This window comes from Plectrocnemia conspersa, unplaced genomic scaffold (genome assembly GCF_051122295.1).
Source record: "Plectrocnemia conspersa isolate PC_06_02 unplaced genomic scaffold, ASM5112229v1 ptg000004l, whole genome shotgun sequence".
NCBI lineage: Eukaryota > Metazoa > Arthropoda > Insecta > Trichoptera > Polycentropodidae > Plectrocnemia > Plectrocnemia conspersa.
The window spans coordinates 3,028,645-3,049,819 of NW_028277168.1; the positions used below are offsets into that span (position 1 = coordinate 3,028,645).

At 33.0% G+C, this 21,175-nt stretch overlaps 1 protein-coding gene across 1 annotated transcript in view; it reads left to right on the top strand.

The window, feature by feature from the left end:
* The first annotated feature begins 2,118 nt into the window (after nt 1-2,118).
* Nucleotides 2,119-21,175, top strand: part of LOC148235648 (protein Fe65 homolog) — a 77,506-nt gene continuing 58,449 nt past the window's right edge. Inside the window, exons 1-2 of the mRNA XM_088184267.1 lie at nt 2,119-2,269; nt 4,911-5,354. The gene's annotated coding sequence lies outside the window, so the exon portion shown is untranslated. The remainder of the gene's footprint in view (nt 2,270-4,910; nt 5,355-21,175) is intronic.

Consider the following 21,175-nt stretch of genomic DNA (forward strand, 5'->3'; position numbering starts at 1 on the left):
ATTCCCAAATGTTTGCCAACTCTGCCCTATAGCAATCGTTTCATTCGGTGTGCACAGACTTCATAATGCATATTTCGGCATTAGAAGTTTATTCTTTCGTTGGTTAGTAAGCAGTGAGTGCCTATGTCTAATGCTGCGTTAGCTAAGCTCATGCGGCACCCTCTTTTCGAGCTCAGCTAACTTCTTTCTTCTCTCATAACGTCTTCACTTTATCGATCATAGATAAAATAAATACTAATTAACTACATTTCTAGAGCTTAGTAGCATATACACTTGTATATGCATATAAAAGCTTCTCTATCTCTTCTTTTACCGTATGCAGCCACCATCACATCACTATGGTCGATGCAGCACAATTATTCAAATAGTCGGCACTGTTTTGCTGAAAGGTAAAATTCGCAAAGGTGATATCCACGTAGCCATTATGCGGTTTGTCGTAAAGCGGCCGAGTCGTCGTTATTATGTAATGCTCGTCGAAATGGCGTATTTAGGTGCCATTTGTCAAAATGTTATTACACATTAAAACTCCCCATTGTACGAGAGACCCCACATCCACTTCAAAGGTCGAATCGATTTCGTCTCCGCATACATGCATGCGCCCAAATAAACACACAACATGCTATTACCATATACAAGTAATCTGAGATTCACTCGAATTTTGCGAGGAATTTTCATTTCACCCAAAAATGTCAATAATGTCGGTTCATGAGCTGTTTATTTTATTTTATTTTTAGAAACTGAAGATATTATTGGTACTATAAAAATATTTTTTTATATCTAGTTTACAGTTATTTCTATAACACATCAACCCAAAAATCATAATCAAAACAGTGCAATACTTATAATGAAGCAATGAAAGGCAGCTTAGAAAGCTATCGTGTTGACTATTTTATACAATAGCAGTATTTTTTATGTGGCAGTGTTTTTTTTATATAATCCATAGCAATGGATAAAACACAGACGTTTGCCGTAACATAAATAAGCTAATAAATATAGGATAAAGCGATGAGCGAATGAAAGTATCTTGGACCTTGGGTTGCCCAATTTATGGGGCCATAATTGGAGCGAATATAAATTTTCACCTGCCCCTAATCCAAACGTGGTATTTATGTACATAAGCATATGTATATGCATATATGTAAATATAATATTTTATTTGCTGTTATTTATTTTAATTTATTCTTATAAACAGTACGATAGGCCAGTGGTGTAATTCAGGGACTTACACCTGAAAAACCTGAGTTACTCACTAATGTTTAAGACGTCGGTAGTTCTTCATATAAAATGTTTGAACATTGTTTGTTTTTCCTAAAGTGGTGATTTTTATCTGCATTTTTTTGTGACAATGGTGGTTTTATGTTTTTTTAACAAGGCTTATAAAAAATGCCCAGCACTAAACATTTTGACAATAAAACAAATTTCAAAATAAGTGAACATTGCCACTTTTTCATGTCTCAATTGTTATACGATTTATTTTCGAGTGCTGATTACTTAAGCGCTTTTGTATTACTCTAAATCACGTAATTTATAAAGCGCATTTGTGTAGGAATCCCTACAACTCGATCAATATTTGTAATTTGGACTTGACACGTACTTGTTCTAAAATATAAATAATTGATTACATAGTATTTTATTTTAAATTTTATTTATATGTTTATTAGGCATTAATTGCTCCTGAGATTTTATTTTTTATCCCATTTAGGGCAATTTAACCCTGTTTCTCTACTCCTGCTCAAAATTAAAATCATTCATTAAATGTTGTATACATATTTGCTGAACAATTTTATGCATAAAAAACTGTTTAAAAAATATGCGTGTGTTTTTTCTGCCTCGCTTACGGATTCGCGAGCACGCCATTTCCGAAATTATTTTCCGACAATCGCGTGTACGCAAATCAGCGCCGCTCGAAAAGTTTCCATTTTCGTCCTTATAACGTTGACACGTTCTCATGCCGGCACTTTGGCGACAATCGTGTTATTTTTTCCTTTATAATCCCGATCACGAACCTCGCCGCCACGCTTCGTTGAGTTATTTTCAATTTCGCGTTTCGCGTCCATGGCCGAACTTTGACGGTCATAAGTCAGCGAGGGCAATAAGCGCGTTCGCAAAGTTCGGAATGAGAACGCGAGGGGTCAGAGATATCTCATATCGTGTGCGTGAACGCGCGCGTGTGCGTGAACGCGCGCGTGTGTGTGAACGCGTGCGTCGGTGTGCGCGAAACCGCAAGTGGTGGCTTTTGTGCTGATGCAAAAGATGAAACCGCAATAGGGTAAACAGGGAGTCGCGGTGCGATTGTTTATAGAGAACGTTTGAGAGCATATTAAATTTAAAATTCAGTGAGTGTTGCCGCCGGGTTCGATCTCGGCGATGCGAGCGCCGCGCGCGGCCCTTTCATTGCGCATGCTCACAAAAGCAGCGGTTGGTAACCCTTACGACGCATGTTTATTGTCCAAATAAAGAAATTGGCAATTTGTTTAACATCAACTTGAGCATTACCGATGTATTTATTATTGGGTTGAGACAGGGATTCGCAAACTTTTTCAGTCAGAACTAGGGATTCCAATCCCGGGATCCCGAATCCCGGGTTCCCGGGATCCCGAACGATTTTCAATACCCGATGAGTCCCGGGATTATAAAACATAATCCCGAATTTTTCGGATTGGTTGATTTATCAAGCACAATCGAATTATTATTGACAACATCGTTATATTTCGTGTACAAACTTGCGCGAGTTGCACGTGTCATCTGTGAATCTTTGAGGCTGTGAGTCTGAACGTGCTTTTTCAGCAGCAGGCTGCTTAGGAACCAAAATCAGATCAAGGCTAAATGATAAAACACTTGATGCTTTGATGTTACTTCGTGAGTTTTATTCAAAATAATGTTTTCAAATAATTGTGTCTATGAATGTACATACCTATGTACATTCATTGTCAAAAGTTCATTTTTTTTCTTCTCAAATAAATATATAACCTTCCCTTTTTTATTTTTATTATATTATTTTCTATTTTAAGTCCAAGACTAAAATTATACGTACTTTATACATTGTACGTTATAAAAAACATGTAAAAATATATTGTATTATTCATTTTAAATTATTTTTATCGTTAAAATAACATGAAAATTATCCCGGGACTGGTCCCGGGATCCCGGGATCGACTAAATGCAATACCGAAATCCCGGGATCAAAATTTTGGACCGGGATTGGAATCCCTAGTCAGAACATATCTAATATTTGCACTTAAGTTATGTGCTATATATGATTGTTAGTTCAGGGTCGTCATTTTGTCCCCCCCCCTGAATCTTAATGAAATTGAAATATTAAAAATACGACCACTGACTAGCAAACTTTCTTTTGCTCCTCCCCCCCCCCTCTCTCCCTGTAAAAAGCTGAAATGACGTCCCTGATTCTAAACCAGAAATTATCAAGTTAACCTTATTTTTTTTAAATACAGTCTTGACTAGGTCTGTTAAACTCCATCAATGGTATAGACCAAAAATATAAAATTTTATGTGGGCAACAAAAAAATTAAAAAAGGTAACATTTTTGTTCGTAAAATGTCTGAGAGTGAAATATTTGGGTGGGGCACTTGCCAGAGCCTGCCTTGGGACCATTTGAATGAATTATATCCTAGTAATCTGTACTCGCTTATAGAGATATCTGAAAAATTTCCTCTGAATCCTTCTTATTGAGTTATCATTAAAGAACTAACATATTGTACAAAATGTGAATCGTAATGTGATAAATATAAAATATCGGCTTAAACGTCGCTCTAAGTCTTCGATGTCTTTTTTAAAAGCAGCAAATTCGCATTTGTGCGAATATTCTTAAACACTTTCAGGTCATCCGCATTTAAAACATATTATTTTTGTTCCTAATGATATGGTAGAACAATAAATATTGTAATAATATAATGCCTTCGAGAATCATAAGAAATTAGTTACGATGAAACGACGTTGACGAAAACCGTGTTACTAGTCCACTAAAGCCTGCTGACAGTGATTATAGATAGACTTGTCAATTAATAATTGGGGTGATTTTTACACAACTTCACGAATCTGGATAGGATGTATTTTTAGTGACAAATTGCAATATATTATATAGAGATCATAAGTTTTATTGACTTCTTAAGAGACTGAATATATTCTTCTTCTCCCACGGCACTACAATGGGTGGTCGGTTTTGGCCATGTCCGTTAGAATCTTCCACCCTTTTCGACCCGTTGCTTCGATTCATTAATCCTATTTGGTTTTTCTTCCAGAATGTCTTGATAGTGCATCATCGTGTCTTTGTTTCTTAGTTTTTCGGTTTGCCACTTTTTTCTCTTTTGTCCTTCTTTTTGTTAAATGATAGATATCTTTTGTTTCAATTTAACTATTAAGTAATGGTCTGAATCGGCATTTGCTCCTCTATATGTGAATTTGCTCTTTTTTTAGATATCAGCACATGATCTATTTGATTGCATAGTGTGCTACCCGGTACTTTCCACGTACTTTTATATATGTTCTTATGTGAGAAGCATGTGTTACTAATTAATTACCTACCTCCTTGAATTTGGCTACAAAAATGCATGTCATTTAATAAAATACTATGAATCATACATAATGAAATTGAAATATTAAAAAAAATGACCATTGACTGGCCAACTTTTGCCCCTACGTCTGAAAATAGCTAATATGACGTCCCTGATTCTAAAGCAAAAATTCTCGAATTACCCCTTAAAGCAAAATCTAAAAAAAGCAGTCTCGATTCTATCCTGAAAATATTTTTTAAATATGTCATTTCAGTGAAATCATATCGGAATACATTTTTACCAGTGAAAATATAATTTATTAATTTATTTGCTAATAAAATTATATGATCTAAGTTGAAATGTCTCCAGACAGAATATATATTTAAGTTATTTTTTTAGTTTTATTTAGGTAACCACGCGTAGACGACTCAATCGACTATATGAACCTTCTCGCGCAGCTTTCATCGTTCGGCCAACTGTTGCATCGACATCTGCGCTTTCGAGCGGCGCACCGTTCTGCTCGCGCGCCGATGGTTGCGTCTCCGGCCTAAACCCCTGCCCGTTTTCCGACAGCGGCGGACAGTGGGGGAGGACATTTCCGCGGATCGCGCGCCCGAGGCGGGATAATTTTCCACGCGGCGCCCCCGGAAGAGGCTCATCTCGAGAGGCTCCGCCCCAGCCCCGTGCCCCTCCGCTATCTCGGTGTTGCCAGTGCGCGACGGTCACAGTGCGCAAGGTTCACTCAGTGCTTCGATTTTTTTACGTAATTCCATCCCCGACGAAACTTTGACATAACCGCGCCGCCATTGTGCCACGAGGACGCCCAACAACTACACAAAACAGGTAATTGCTCCATTACATTATAACGCGACACAATAACCTACCTCCGGGGGTGTACCTCAAATGACGTCACGCGCTCTCTCTATGTAACGCGTGACTCATTACACCCCCACCACATTTTCATATTATATCGATTGTCGAAAACGTGGTCACGTGACTTTTGTATGATTGATCGCTTTCCGATTGTCTCTTGCGCGCACACATACTCACGCAAGCGCACACAAAAATACACTCACACGCGCGCGTATGCATCGTATTTTTTCGGTTGTAAGTATTGATGTCTTGTAAAATTAATCTAGGTCAGTGATGCGCAAACTGTGGATTTGTTACATGCACGCGCAATATTCTTACGTCAGCGGTAATCAATCGTCAATACTGGGGAATCTGATTCTCACTTTTATCGATACAATTTCAGTGCAAAATGGAATATTGTTATCTATGTAATATAAACGAGCCCTTGTAGTATGTGTGAAATGTGTAATAAACACATTAATTAGATTCTATCTTTGTTCTAGAAGCTAGAACAAAGATTCGTATAAACCAGTGCTGCCAGTCCTTTTTGTAGTTGTGTAAAAACAATATCTTAAAATCATTGCTAAAATTGTTATTCAACAAATGTATCTGAAAATATTTTTTAATGGTTAATAAGTAATGCATAAATTCTCTATATTTTTAATTTGCTTTCGACAATATTATTAGCTCTTAAAGTGAATCTATAAATTTAATTTCTAATGCAAGTCCATAGCCATTCTATGTTTGTTAACTGAATGTAATAACGTTAGAATCGACTTCTGCTAAGAAGGTGCACATTAGTAGGGATTGTAATACCGGTATTGGAGCAAAAATCGACCTTCAGTACTACCAGTATTACAAAATTAAATACCTGTAGTATCAAAAAAGTCAATCAAAAACGATGATTTTCTAGACTTATTTCAATAAAAAATATTTTTTTGGCCCCCCGTATTTTCAAAAAAGGATTTTGCGACAATATAGTAAATAAATTAAAGTGAATTATTGAATGAGATAAAAAGGTTTATATACACATTCGTCTCATTGAATTTTATTCGTACACGTAAACAATACGTATAAAGTATTTTTAGAAGTACCTGAGTGAAAAGAAGATTGTTTAAATACTTCATATTGTTTGAAAACGGATAATTCGTTATAAATGTCGATAACTTAAGTCAAAATTTGATCTGCATGTTTATTATATATAAAAAATATATGAAGACGACAATAGTTACTACATCTTCATTCAATATTTTCAAAGAAAAAATTGAACTATTCGCAAAATTCGCAAGCATTCAGTTCGACTTTGAATAAATGGACATTATTTTGTGTTTTTTATTACTAATTAATAAAAAAAATCAATACCGGTATTGGTTGTGTTTCTCTTAGTAATACCGGTATTGAAAATTCTGTTATTATTGCAATCCTTATACATTAGTGTACAACAAAAGCAGGGACGTTATTTTGGAGAGGCAGGTGGGGGCAGTTACTCCCCCTTTGAATTTGTCCAGAAAAATGATTGACCTAAAATGAAATACTACGAAACTTAATGAAATCGAAATAATAAAAAACAACCACTGACTGCTCAACTTTTGCCCCCTCTCTGAAAAAAGCTCCCGTAAACATTTTTGTATATATATTTAAATATGACATTAAATAGTTTAGGTTGCGAAAAAATTATATTCATAAGCATATCAAAACCTAATTTTGACCAATAGAAGAGCGCAAACAACAATTATCCCTTCTCAGAAATTAAAAATCCACGTCAAAAGCAATAAAAACGTGTCAGCGAAAAATAACGAGCGTTCCCACTGCGACGGCGCGGGCACGTTTTTATTGCTTTTGACGTGTATTTTTGATTTCTGAGAAGGGATAATTGTTGTTTGTGCTCTTCTATTGGTCAACATTTGGTTTTGATATGCTGCAATTCGATTCTCACATATTGTGAGTCTTAATATTGTTAAAAAAACTCTTAATATGAACGATACATAAACGAGCGTTTCCACAGCGATGGCCACGGCATGATTTTATTGCTTTTAACGTGGACCCTTTATAAATAGGGTCTGCTTTTAATTTGGCCAGAAAAATCCATGTCATTTAATGAAATGTTATAAATTTGAATGAAATGGAATTAATAAAAAAACGACCACTGACTAGCCAAATTCCCCCCCCCCTCTCTTTAGAAAAATCTAAAATGTCATATGGAACGCCAACGGTCTTTCGCAACACACACAAGAAATAAAAATAATTTTCAAACAACAAAATAGACCATTGAAAAAATATACTATTTTGTTGTTCGAAACTTTTTTTATTTCTTGTGTGTGTGTTGCGATAGACCGTTGGCATTCAATATGGCAATATGTAGTAAGTTTTTTATAAGGGATAATTGTTTTTGTGCTCTTCTATTGGTCAAAATTCGGCTTAGATATTTTTCATTTTATTTTCAAATGTCTTCTCTGATTAAAAGTAAACATTTATGTATAAATATTTAAATGTGACCTTGAATTAAATAGCCTTAAATATTTTTCGGTTACAAAAAAATATATACTGAAAGCCAGATAAAATTATATTTACATGAAAATTGAAACCATGAAGGAACGAGTTTTATTAAACATATAAATAATTTAAAAAAAATTGCGAACGTACATAAAATACATTCTATATGTTAAAAGCTTTTTTATTTGAAAGTGAAAACAAAAAAAAAGAATATAAATATTCAATATAAAAACTTCCTCGATTTTTTCGCAGCATAATTTTTGATAACATTGACGAAATTCATGGCGTTTGATATTTAGCTTTCTATAGAAAGAATTGTTAAAGATGTAAATCGGTCTTGGCTCCTCGATGATCGGAGATAATTTTTAATTACGTTCGGCTATCGATTACTGGGGGTTTCAATATAATTTGTAATGCTATTAATAAATTTTGGTATACTTCAAAAATATTGTTTTTAATGATAAATTTCATCGACTTTGAACAGTCTTCTTGTTTTATTGACCGGAATATCTTGATTTCCAGAAACATTCCATTAATATCACTAAGTGTAAATCTTGACAACATAATATATATGATCGGTCGAATTAGTAATTTTATTAATATATAGAAAAGCAAATATGTCTTGGTGATTTTTAAATAATGCAAATTTGTTTTTAAAATATGTAATCTATTTCTTAGAATTATTACTTCTTTTGTACACAACATATAGATGCTTCAATAAAAAACATTGACTATAAAGTAGTGGAACCAAAAACTCGGAATTCGCTTAACGATCAAAACAAATTATAAAAAAATACTCGCTCAAGTTGTTTAGTGTTCCGTTTTATATAAAGTTTGTACTGTAGTAGTGACTATCTATGAAACTAGAATAGAAATCGACTAAAAACATCGGTGAAATAAGTTGTCCCCGTGCAGCACACTATCGAATGTTTAGGTCAGATTTCAGCTGGGTTGGTATGCAAGCCGAATTACTCTGAATTACTCTGGGTCGGCCGGCAATATATAATTCACTCGCTGACCCACCAGTGGTGGAGATTTGTGAGAAAATATTAAATATTGAAACCGTTATTGATGGGTTATATAATATAAATGTTGCTAACCTTATGGTATCTTGACGATTTGACAGATAATATAAGAACCTGAATTCTAAAACTAAATTTTGCATAGTAATTGTTTTCCGAATCTTGATTTAAATATTAATTTTTATTCGTTTACGATAATGTAAGCGAATGAATTAATCTCCTGCTTCGAAAGCTAATTTTATAATTCGAGTCAGTGCTGCTTAATTGGTAGTCCATATAGTCTGTAATTTCAAATATAAAGTATAGAACTTAAATTTAGGAGGATTAAAAAAACATAATATCATTATTTATTATGATGAAGACAAATTTAGAATATCGAACTAATCCAATGTTTTTATTTTATGATTTTTTCTATGCTGATTTTATGCTAATCAAAATTTTTTATCATAAAGAAAATCATTAATAATTTGAACAATTTTGATGCAGTTTGAACATATTTTATATTTTTTTCTGTGTAGAAAATCATATATCACATGTAGAAAATCATTTTATTTTCTAATGACTTTACAGTAGACATTTAAAACAAATTTAAAATTTGGATCTAGTATTTCAACTTCAGTGGATTTCATTAAAAAGTTGCATTTTTTTGTATGTATTATACAAATCAAAGATCAAAGTTATGAGAAAATCTCTTTCATAAAAAGTTAATAATATCTTCATTAGACTCAGTGGTTCAATAGAAATTTTCATAGAAGTTATAATTTATTAGAATATTAAAACCTCCTTCATTTTATTGGTTCCCTTTTTATTTATATATATTTATATTTTAATTTGTATTATTTTGTTATATATAAATATATAATATAAAACATATATAGTTTTTATTTAAATAAGAAAATTTTATATGTATATAAATAGTACACCAAGAATACATTTTAATGAATCACGTGCTTTATTATATTACACGAGGCACATGAAAAACGACCCCATGTATCCCTAGATGTAATATTATTGAGACGTTGCCAATGCGAGGATATTGAGATTGATGACATAGCTTAGAAAAACCCTATATGATTCAAGTCAGGTTTCCCCTGAAATATTCTTGAAAGGGCATCTTTTGAAGATTTAATTTCAAAGCGCGTGGGCTTAAAAAGTTGGTTCAAATATACGCGAAAAACTTTATCGATGTTTTATATAAAATATATATTACTGCTTTATTAGCTTCCGCGTGAAGCCGTGCAAGTAACCATAAGGTGATCACTCAAGTTTGGTAATATGTTAAAAAAAGTTTTACAGTTCTTAGCGCTTCCGAACTATTTTATTTCTGAGGAAAAATATTTATATTTAACGGCCATTTTGAGTCTAAGCGTTTAGATATATGTGAATTCACTACGATATTGAAACTTTGACAAGAAGTCTTACATATTGCATCTTACAATATAATTTAAATAAATTAGTGATGATTTTTTTATCCATAATTATCTTATTTTACAGAGCCTTTTCTTTATATGTTTGTATCTGGCATTGTCCGGGTTTTATTTTCTATTTTAACGTATTCTTTTCAACACGCTTATTACTTATTTATTATAGCATATTGAAAATTAAGGCTGATTAATTAATTAAAGACTAAATCATTTCCTTAATTATAACCAACAGTTTACCATACCAAAATCACTGCTATCGTAATCCAATTTATTTTGTCTTGCGTTTTAATTGAGCTAGACAGAAATACATACTTTGCGAATTATTGTATAGAATTATAATATAAAAAAACATTTAGAAACCATGAGCATCTATATATACAAAAGTTCCATAATATAAATACAATTGGCATTTGAATTCCAATAAAGATGCCTATATAATATTATTGTATCGGCGTTCGCTACGATATTGCAGTCCTTCGAATATATTGAAGGTCAAAATTCCAGACAAATTTTTCAACCGATTTGGAAACTATCTGAAATTCCAAATCGACCATTCACAGCTGGCAATGTATTGCACCCCTTCCAGATATTCCATATTGCGATTTTATAATACAAAGGATCCGAACCGGTTGCTAATAACGCCTCGCCAAGGTTTATAGGCCCATTAACGGAACAAATCGCTCCCCTCATTAAAACAAAATTACCTCCGAAACCAATTTTAATTTCACAGAAACGACCCCCGCCCCATCGTTCTTATGGGGGGGATGGTTCGAGTTTGGAAATTTGTATCGCTTTCGATTTAATTTCGGCCGGAGAGTTGATTAAAACGAAACGATCCAAGGCTGTGTGATGCTCTCTGGAATGTCTGCCTATAGTCAAAACCTTCATAAGAAAAGTATGCTATAGTCGGACCAGGAAGTCTATAAAGTGTGAATATGTAAAACAACATTCTGGCAAGAATTACATATCATTCTGAGATAAACTACCACTAATTATTTTTTAAATATTTAATTTTATATGAAAAAAATATAATAACGATATCTGTTAGCAGAATATACTATCAAAAACACAATTAATCCCATTTGCTGCCCTAAAATATTCAAAGATGTCAGTAAAAGTCTGTTAAAGTCCCCGAAAAGCATGTGGTATTATAACTTGACTACGTGATCACGATGCAGCGCTCAACATGCGTGTTAACCATAGGACACCTACGCGCATACTGAAATTGAACCGAGTTACTCGTTCTATCTCAGTTTGCGAAACACCATATCATTATCTCTCACTCTCGTCACTTAACACGCGAGAGAGCGAAAGCGGAAGTATTTCACCGCTCGCGCTCAAAAGAGCAGCTCCGACTTCGGTTCCTTTGACTCGGAAATAATGCCGACAATGTTTGGAAGCGCTCGAAGCTAGCCGAATCAACTGAATTACCCCTACTTTACCTCCCGTTCTCGGTAGCCTCGGACAACTTCCGAGAGATTTTAGAGCGGGCAGTACCGAACTCGACCAAAGTAACCCACTATATTCTCCGTCCTTGGCCAACATTGGCCAACTTCCAGAGAGTGTAGTGCAGGCATTAGATTTTGAACAAAATGGATGGTTATGGGTGGCAATTACACAGATTGAGACACTGCAGTATTATTTTATTGCAAGCTTACATGGTTTACAATCTAGTTACGTATTTAAAATAATGTGATCGACGGATGAGGTACCACCGGGCGCAAACTCCCGCCGTGGTCCACCAAAGAATGTGCTGCTCTCCGCCGCCGTCACGTCAGTGTTACTAGAGTGACACCTAGTTTTGGTCATAATCAACAAATTCCCGGGGCCCAACTCTGGAAAAATCATAGCAAAATTAAAAATCGACCTCAAATAATGAATCTGAACGAAACTAGTTATTTGAGATGTACCTATATACTGATGTATTTCAGGTATAAGTTCCTTTAGCCTTTTTTTATACATATTATACAATAAATAAAAGGAGCGGAACATTGCCTTCAAAAGCACCCATTATCTAAGTAGTGCTTTCACAATAAATATTATTATTCAAAGGGACAGACAAAGCGGCTACGTTTGTGTTAAAATTTGTTTGCAAATTATTGTTGCCTTTATTACTTTTTGAACGTTTAAAAAATATTAGACATGAGAGAAAATATTTAACGAATGTAAACTAGTAGCAGTAAATTTAGGTATTCGATCTGAAAATTTATTCAAAGATTTTTCAAATTTTAATTGAAATAGTATAAACGAATATTTGATCCATTAAACGAATATTCATATAGTTGAAAATTAGGTGAATAATTCGATTGAGAGCCTTAGATATTGATTTCTTGTGACATTTTCCGGACAGAATTTTTGATGCCTTAAGGCATATATGTATGTCATATAAAAAATTATCTTACATCTACAATATCATGCTCAATATAATTTCTATGATGGTTTACCTTTTTGGGATGGGGTGGTGTCGACAATCCAACTTTGATTGCAAGAAAGAGTCACGATTGTATATTTTTCTTGACTAGTCGGAATTAGAATATCTGATTCAAACATTATACAAAGTTTTCAATTATTTATGTTCAGTTAAATGAGGTTCGTTTTATAAAATACAACAATTAAATTTTCACAACAGGATTAGATTAATACTTTTTAAATTGTTTTATTAAAATATATTTTACACTGGTTAGTATTAGTTCCCCGGATATGAAGAATAAAAAAATATATTTTTCAGTGCCATATTATTGTGCTGCCATGTTTTAAACTGTCCCCATAAACATATCGCAACAGTGTACTTATACTACAGTACATCTAGCAAAATCGTCCATGCAGTAAATAATAAAACTAAATTACGCTCGTATTCGCACACGGGAAAAGCTTACATGAGGCGTTTTCCCTATGGCCAAAGAGGGGGCAAAGAAAAAACTAAGAAGCGTTCGTGCTTTATGTGTTTTCCTAGCTTAGTCAAGGGCGCATAGGTATCCCCGAACCATGGCGAAGTGAAGGTCGTAAAACTCGCATAATGTTAATAATAAATTGCTCGGCGAACCCTTTGTACCTCTGGCGTCGCACCCCGAGGATTGATTACCATCTCGCTGTTTGACCCACATCCTCCTGCTGCTTTTCCGGGTAAATTCTATAAGAAATACTCGAACTGCAAACTATGGGAAGGACGACAAATCCAGTACGATGACAATAACCCATTCCACTTAACTCAGTCGTGATTTAATTTTCTTTGAAAAAATATATAGTAATTTCTATTATTTGTAGTAATATGAACATAATTAATAAAACTATAGGAGATGCGTATATAAGTTTTTCACAATGTCGCGGTTTAACATTAAAAGCCATTAAGGCTTTAAGACTTTCATAAATACTTGAATACAACTTTTCTTTCAACAGAAAAGATAAAAGCCTTTAAATAAATTAATAGCAAATAAGACCTCGTAAACTGTTCATTGCACAAATGTAAATTATATACAGATAAAATTTAGATCTTAGTTTAAAATTCTAGGTTGAACTAAACAATAAGTCTTTCTAGGTCTGGCTCGTAATAAATATCTGTTCGCTCTCTCCCCTCAGTCTTTAAGTCGAATACTGATGCGGCAAGACTTTTATACACTTCTTTTTAGAATCTTGTACAAATAGGAGAAAATGTTTATTTGTATTAATGACGGTGTTGATAAACTTCGCCTTTTAATATGCAACTCCTCTAATGAGTATGAATCCCGGGTGGCCATCGGCATATTATCAGCGAAACCTTTGTGGTCGCTTCCCAATCATGATAAAGGATACGTATAACAATACTGAACATGATCATGCGTATTGTTTGACGTGTACCTTGAAGATCATTTATAAATTGTGAAAGTATTTAGAGCTGTTAAGTACTTTTGGTTGCAATAATTAGCACTAATAGTTTCTGAAAATCAGTGTGGCATTTTTTAATCGCTCTTCAACTCTTAGGTGTTCTGAATACATTAAAATCTCAGTATAGCGAAGCTTACGGGGCCGAAGAAATTTTTTTTTATATTGAATGTAAGGAAGATGATATATTTTTATTTTATTTTTAATTACCATATTACTACAGCAGAAAAATAACCTCTTACAAAATTGGCAGATTATTTTTTTTCTCCATTTTTAAGGATACTGTAATGGACACAAAAAAAATTGTTAAAATTTTTTTTAGTAAAAAAAGTCATTCTTAAATTCGGATCAAAATATTTCGTTACAATGAAAACATTTTATATGAAAGTTATTCGGGGACAAATTTAAGATTCGTTATACTGGGATTTTCGTTATTTCGGTATTCGTTACAAAGAGATTTCACTGTATAGCGGTTTTTTTGTGTTTGATGATGAGCGCTATAAAAGAATCATAAAAATATAATATAATAATTAAGTCGGGCAACTTGTTTCGTACATTTTATTATATACTTTCTAGTTTCTATGCTTTGTATTGAGTTATTATTAGTTAAGTGTCCCATTTTTAAAGAGTTAAAATAATACTTGGTTATTTTGTTGTTCAAAGTCTAAAAATTAGGACAAAAGTGTAATTCGGTTACTCTGAGATTTATTGTGACTTTTTTTGGCTCACGATGCAAAGAAAATTGGCTACTCTTGATGCACCACATAACTATACAACAGTGTTCTAAAACCGGGGTCCGCGAATCGCCTTATAAAAAATACAAATGTAGAAAAAAAAATAGTAAAATTCAGAAACCTAGTTGGTTTACGTAGCGTAGAAATGGAGAAATATCAAAAATTAAAACTGATTTTTTATCGGGTACGCCGAATTTTCTAATCATCGATAGGAAATCCAAAAATCTTTTTATTAATATATGTTAACAAATGTTTAAACTTAACGTAGCATAGAAAAATAAAACTATTTTTTTAGTTGCGGATTTTCTGCCCAAACCCAGAATTTTCTAATATTGTTAACAAGAGCTTATAATCGTAGAATTCAAAAACATAAAAATGCAAAAATTTAAAAAAATAAAACCGTTTTTTTTTATTCGATTTTTCCAGCGATTTTTTGTGCACACGTCGAATTTCCTTATCGTCAATAAGATGTTATTGCTCTAGATAGCGTAGAAATTCAAAAATATTAAAAAATAAAACTGGTATTTTTTTGGAAATTTTTAGCAGTTTTTTGCGAACACGCTGAATTTTCTAATTTGTCGATAGGGAATTAAAAAAATCTTCTCATCGATTTATGTTACCAAATGTTTATATTTGTAGAATTCTAAAATTTTATTCAACTACGCAGCATAAATATAAATACAGAACTATCAGATAAGGTTTTTTTTTTTAATTTTTTTTCCATCGGTTTTTTTACGCACACGCCAAATTTTTCGTTTCTCTTCAAAACAAGCTGGAATTTATCATAAAAATTTTGTGCACATGCCGAATTCTGTTATTTAATAGATATATTTAAATAAATATTAATATATATTGACAAATGTTTATACTTGTAGAATTCTTGTATATTATTGACATACGTAGCATAAAAATGCAGAAATCTCAAGAAATAAAACTGTAGTTTTTTGTTATTTTCTAGCGGTATTTTTTTTAATTTTTTTTTAAATTTATTTGAATTAAAAAATCTTCTCATCAATTTATGATGACAAATGCTTATACTTGTAGAATTTTAAAATCTTATTGATTTATGTAGCATAAAAATTTAGAGATATCAAAAAATAAAACTGTTTTTTATTTTGATATTTTTCAACAGTTTTTTACGCACACGCTGAATTTTCTGACCGTCAATAGGAAATTAAAAAATCATCAATTTATGATGACAAATGTTTATATATTACTTGTAGAATTTTTTTTATCTAAGTAGCATAGAAATTCATAAATATCCAAAAAATAAAACTTATTTTTTTTTTGAAATATTTTTACAGTTTTTTTGCGCAAATCTATAATTTTCTAATATTGGATAAAAAAACAATAAGCTTTTTATTTAAATTTGTTAACAAGTACTTATATTTGTAGAATTCAAAAACATAATTAGGCTATCTAGCATAGAAATGCTGAAATATCCAAAAATGTAACTGATTTTTTTCAGAAAAATAAAACAGGCTAAAAAATTTTTTATCCACAAATTTCACCGCAAACATCAATCTATCAAAAAGCTAAAATTATTAAGCGTTTTTCTTCAAAACAGGCTGAAATATATATAAACCGTCCACATATTTTACAATCGATTTTTTTGCACACAAGGAGTATTAATTTTTTTATTAAACTATGCTGACAAATACTAATATTTCTATAATTATTGAATATTATTGATCTTAGTACCTAGTATAGAAATGCAGAAAACTTAAAAAATAAATAGGTTATTTTTTATCGGTTTTTTGCGCACACGCCTAATTTTCTAATCGTCGATAGGAAATTAAAAACGTTTTTAAAAGAGAATAAATCAACTTTAGGTGATTTTTTCGAATGCTAATTGGGTAGCAAATCTCACTTAACTTAGTGATACATTTGCAAATCTGAATAAACTCGATCTTTCTCTATAACGCCAAGTATTTGAAAGTCTTTAATTTAATAAAATATGTAATACAAATAAAAATACATTTTATGTTACTAAAATACTACACTACACTAAATTTTTATGCAATAATCAAACCACAAAAAAAAAAAAACAATTTTAGAATGACTTTTTGGCCCTTACATGAAAAATAGTCAGGAACAAAAAGCATATTAACTGTTATGGTTGTTTTTGATATTGATTTTCCATTTGATGTTATTTTTCCATTTTAATAAAATATGTTTTATTTTATGTGTACTTCCCTATATATTTTAATATATAGTTTGAGGAAAAAGGCTAAATTTTGAAAAGAGTGGTTCGCGAAACTTGAGATACATTGTAAGGGGTCCGTGATACCGAAAAGGTTGCGGAACATTGCTATACAATATATTATATTATAAAATATGATAATATCCAAACATATATTCCATCAATATCAGTATCACCCCTTCAATCCTAGAACTTTGAGTTGGAAAAAGGGATAAAGCCCACATAAGAAAATCTAATATTATTATATAAGGCTTTACAGTGTGTAAGTATACCTTTTTAATATAAAGAAAAATCTTTGCTTGTGAAAACAACGAGTTTGGCAGTAAATATCTATAATAGGCATGTAAGCCATATTTTTTCACGTAAATCTATTGTTTTTGTGTTGACAACCATTTGTTGACTAAACTCATTCGGCGAACTGCCAAATAAAAAGCGGTTATGCAACCGAAAGCGTATATTTTCACCCATTCCAAGATTTTTTATTATCGAAATTCTAGAAGCAAAATTTATACCATACCTAAACTTCTCTGAGACACGAAAAGCACATTTTCGCTGCAAACATCCACAGCACACGTCAGCGCTTCCACTAAATAGATAGACCGACGAAATTTTTACGTTCCCCGCAACACTAAAAAGTTCGTCTATTTAGGTAGAATTTTTATGGCTCCTTCTCCGAATGCATGATTTACGTGACGTTGCTGTCGCGCACGTTGTTCTCACCCTGATTGGGCGCCGCGGCGCTTTCTTTTATGCAATTCATTATTTTCTGTGACTAGGGTACGCGCTCGGGGGCAGAGGGCGAAGGTAATTGTTTTAACCTTTTCGTTGTGGTGTGTGTGTATATATATATCTCTCTCTCTCTCCCTTGTCCGACGACCGTTTTACGGTCGTTTTATGGGAAAAACGCCGCCGGGCAGGGATGCCTCCAGCCGCACGTAAAATTTTAGGACTAATATTAATAATTCAATAAAAGACGAAAACAATTGTGTTTTATGAACGGCGTCGATCATGGCAATAAAATGTCTTTGATATAATTGTTGAGTTGCCTTGGTTCAGTGGTTATGAATTACTCATAGTGATTCTCTTTTATAACTACTATTATATACACTTTCAGAAAAGGCTAACGTCATTAATAAAACTTGTTTAATTGTTAATAAATCACAATGTACATTACGACAACAATGGATAGTCTTCAGAGGTCTTGTAGTTGTGGCAGTGACGGTGTATTGGAGGTTGGTTCCTCTCTGCTGTGGTGCTTATATGGTAGAGTTTCTCTCTGGTCTCAGACTTCCGGCCCATGTCTGACCTCTCTTCAATGGAGACCAGTCTTAAATATCAAGGGTTGCAAAGCTGACGAATCTAGCCAATTGTTGCACTCGTTTCTTTGAGCAACGAAATATGTATACGCCTCTAGAAAGTGACATTTGTCCATCCTTCTTATGTAGAATGGTGCAACGGGAATATTGTCTTTACAATGCTTTTTGTCTTCTGGTGATATATTTCGCAACAAAGAAATTTTCTTTCAATGCATCGAAAAGTAATTGCATATTATTTATGTGAAACCATTTTTTTTGGACGTAACGAGGGCTTTTGTGTGATCCCATCCTTAACACTATAGTTTTTACTTTATTACGAATGATCATCTTTGGTTAGAGTAATTACTGCGCGAGTTTTAAGAATAAGATCCTACACACCTGAATACATCTTCTTCAAACAAAGGCGTTTATTTTATGAAATGAAATACATCTCATATATATTATAAAAAAGTTTTATTTGGATTAGAAAAAGAAAAATAGCCCTAAATCGTTTTGCATTCTACCGATTCCCGTGCGTAATTTATTCTTATCGGAGCGGGTTCTTAGATCACCAAAGCAAAAATAAATCTACCGGCCGGTTAGAATGATAGAATAATAGAAAATCGGAAAAAATTTTTCATAATTCCAAGAAATATGCATATTTTCAAACATCTGTCACGAACACCTTCGGAATGGTTTCTTATCTGAGTGTCTTCTTTTATTACTTAAGCAAAAATAAGGCGAAAGTTCGAATGCTAAAAATTTGTAAGCAATTTTTGTTATTTAGACCCCTATTAAAACTTTTCAATAAGTATGCATATTAGGCATGAACCCGCCTTTACTTATGCAACGTTATAAAAAGGGCAGTGGTTGTCTACCTTTTTAAAACTATTTGTACAAATTTACTTTTATATAATAAAAAATGCTTTAACTGTGTATCTTCCAACGTGTTATTTTCTATCCCTTGTTGTTATTAACCAAGGGAAAGAGAAAACATAGCTTTAAAAATCACTCATTGTCAAAAGACAGATTGTGAAAAAAAGAGAAAAAATATTATTATATAATTTTATAGGAAAAAACTCTTAATAAAATTGACCTAGTTGAATATAATAAATACATAAATGTGACGACCGTTGCTACGTCAAATGAGATAACACCGTTTTTTGGTACAAAATTAAAAAAAAAAAGGTTATTATTATATATAATACAACCATTATCGAAAGAAATTTCAGTGAGTCATGCTTTTCTGAGAGCTCTTTGATTCCGAGAAACGTAATTTGCGTTATAAATGTGTTTTGCGATTTAAAAAAGTGTGAATTGCGTCTGCACCGGCAGCCATTATCCTGTAATAAATATTATAAAGTATAGTTCGTTATACATAAAATATGTAGACTGGTTGGCGTCACGTAAATTGTTACGTATTTAGTATGGTTTTAACTGTTTCTACTTAAAAATCATTATATAGGTTAGCTTAATTGATATTCAGGCAAAATATGTTATTTGTATGATAAACAAATATGGATTTATATGTATCAAAGATTGATGATACAATAAAATATTCACGATACCGACTAAATGGCCTCACCAGTCTACAAAGGGTAATCACGTTATAACATGACATAAAAATAAATTTGTACTAATGGTTCTCAAATTTCCTATTAAATAAATATATTTGAAATAATTCTTTCTTATCATAAACCGTATCAAAATGTAAAGCAATCGGTTTAAACAGCAAACATTGTATCACATCGAGCCAAATATACGATGGTCATATTCTGAATTACAATTGCCTCAATAGGCGTACTGTTTTATGGTCGTAGTACATGTTTGAAAGATTGGCCCTCGCCTTGCAGTATTCTCCGCGAGATTGAAAATCGAAGCCCGATCCTAAGAATTGCAAATCTGGCCGCGTTCCAAATGGAATTTCTAAGTGCACACATATACACACTGCGGCCCGCGTATCTTTCGCATAAATAAGCAGCAGGAAGGGGCGACTTTAATTTTAAAAGTGTTCGTACTCCGTGCCCTTAATACTTAATACCGAGGGATGCTGTTTTTCTTCTTTCCAGAGTATATATTACGCGCAATATGTTATATACATGCAAATTATATAAATATAAATAAAAACGAACGCCCAAAGTTGCACGTCGAAGGTCTTCGGCGCGACCTGCTGACTCTCCTTCCTATCCCCCATGAATATTCATTATTCGAAATTGTTTTTTCTGAAAGAATATGGCGCCGGATGAGGTAGACGTACCCATTTCCCGGCGAGCTGAGAAAATTTCACCCGCAGCGGAAATAAGCAACAAAGTATGCATGGAACATGTGGAAGTGTGCTGTGAATAGGGTAGCGGAGAGACAGATTTCTGGCTTATCGGTTGTTGTTCGAGTGTGTGTCCGATATTTCAATTCGCAGTCGTGCCGGTCGGCAAATAATGGCCGAGGTGGATGGGCATCGATTTCCAGGGTTGGAGGTGGAATAAAATTAATGTAGGGCACCGCAGGGAAATCAGAGTAGGCACCTCCGTCGGCTGCTGAATTGCTAGCCAACTTTTTTGCACACTATTCTACCTAATTTTATCTGGCTATACAAAAGGTTATATTTATACCATTTCTAAAATAAAATACAAAAGTAAATATTTGGCATATATATTCGTCCCAATTATGTACAGTCAGTTCTCGAGTTACGACGGGATTCCGTTCCACCACCTTGGTCGTAACTCGAAAAGGTCGTAAGTCGAAAATCATACAAAAAATAAATAAAAACAATGCATACATGCGAA